This window comes from Pygoscelis adeliae, unplaced genomic scaffold (assembly GCF_000699105.1).
Source record: "Pygoscelis adeliae isolate BGI_AS28 unplaced genomic scaffold, ASM69910v1 Scaffold32, whole genome shotgun sequence".
NCBI classification, from domain to species: Eukaryota; Metazoa; Chordata; class Aves; order Sphenisciformes; family Spheniscidae; genus Pygoscelis; species Pygoscelis adeliae.
Genome location: NW_008824368.1, coordinates 1,537,227 through 1,539,407, shown reverse-complemented (window position 1 = coordinate 1,539,407; position 2,181 = coordinate 1,537,227).

The window sequence follows — 2,181 nt, the reverse complement described above, 5'->3', positions numbered from 1 at the left end:
AACGTCAGAGAGTGAATTATACAGACGGTAGTAAAAAGACAGTATAGATCCTTTATTTTGGCTGCCTCGAACCTGGAATATGAATAGAAGGCTGTGCTTTATTCCAGTGATGATAAAAGGCAATCTTCAAGTCTTTAATTTGAAAAAAATATAACGTGATGCTAAGGATGATAGGAGATATTGTATTGTAGAGAAGTGGAAAATGGGAGCAGGAGTAGGAGTAGAGAAATGAAAAGGTGGAGTGTAGGAGGAGGACCGTGGGAGTAGAAAATGAATTGTGGTGCATCCATCAGCATTTCGGCATTGTGGGAGATGAGATAAACATAACGTTGTCATTTGTAGATGCGGTAAAATTTCTTGTACTGAGCCATCGCTGTGCTGAGCTGCTTTAGGAGGGGGAAGCCCCCCTTCAGCAGCCGAATGGGTGGTTTTGTTCGTGGCAGCATGTCCTAAGGATGGTCAACGGTGTTGGAGAGTGGTGCAGGCGAGCTTACAGCATGCAGCTTGCGTGGCCCTCATATTGTGCATGGCATGTGTGTCACTTCGTTGCTTTGACTCTGAAATTGGTTGACGTGAAAGGATTCAATCCCCAAATACTTGCTGGAGAGAAGAAAACCTATGAGGAAAGCAGAGGATCGCGTACGCGTGGACGGGGGCCTTACAGAAGGACTCACTCACCCAGGCGGTTCTGCCGATGTCTGAGCAGACTGCCTGGATTACTCATCCCAGGAAAGCGCACAGCATCGTCTCATCAGCCTTCATCCTTCTTCCAACCCTCGGTGGACCCGGGCCCAGCTGATAGCATGCAATAGTCAAAATCCCCGCGGCAGAGCTAAGCTCTGCCTGTTGCGTTGTGAGTCACGGGGCCCCACTTGCCGAGCAAATGCAGCATTTTGAAGGCTCTGGTTTCATCGCTCTCTACCTCCATGTCCCTCACCCCTCACCGCGAACTGCTCTCTTTATTCACTGCTAAGGTTTGCGCTGCAAGAACAGCAGCGGCATGGGGCACAAACGTAGCGGAGCCCCACCAAGAAGGTGAGGTGAGCAACGGCAACGCCATGTAGGGCCAAGAAAGGGCAATACAACCCTTATCCTGCAAAACGAGCCGGCCTGAACTACGAACACACCAGGGCTTCCTAAAATCTCCCAGCAGTAGCTTTCTTCCCAGTTTTCACAGTTGGCATCTGACAAAGGAAAGCTATTTTTTTTTTTTTCAACATCTGTGTATACCAATATAGGTCAGGGAATAACATCTCTACTTTTGACAAAATAAAAAAGCAAGGAGTGCAAGATTTAAAAAAAGACCCTTAGAAGAAAGCCTGGGTAATAAATCCATTTCCTCTAGCAGGATAGGTGCCAGCCTGGCTCTTAGACCTTTTTTCTCAGACGCCAAGGAAAGAGAACGAAAACGTTTCAGTGTTCTTGGGCACTTCTTTTGTTTTGGCTCCCATTTAAACACGTCCATTCACCGCGCGTCCCTGGCTGCTTCTCACCATTATATAATCTCTGCTTCTCCAAGGCAGGGTGCTCTCCCTTACTGCAGGGCAACTACTGTAGCCGAGTTGTGTAACGCTGCCGGATAAAGCTGTTCCAAGGTGAAACGTGGCATGCAAGTTATTAGGTAGATTATTTTTTTTTAAAAAACTGAAAAAAAGGGGGGTTTTCTAAAATCCGTAGGCTAAACAATATAAATTTGTGGGTTGAATCCTTTGCAGGATTTGGAAAACAGAAACGACTTAAAGGCAAAGCAACTCTGAAGTTTGACAAGCAGCCAACCTATAATAAGGTATAATCACCTTTGGCATTTGGGAAAATAAACATGACAAAACCAGTGCTTTAAAATGTGATTAGTTACTATGCACTTATGCATATGTTGCACTAACTATACAGTTAGGTGTCATCGCATGTCTTAAAAAGTGTTTTCATAATAGACAGCATGTGTATGTAGATGTATGATCTGTCACTAAATTATATGCTGTGGGCCTAAATCCAGTCTTACACTCTCTCTCCTTCATTATTGTTACTCATTTTTAGAAAATATTTTTATAGGAACAATGAGCCGCATTTAAATAACATTAACACTCTCTGCCTTGATGCAGAGAGGAGGGAAGAGTAACAGGTTTGCTGGCTCAACAAGTGACAGTTACCCCGCTCTAGTGGTTCTTTGACAGGCAACATCAA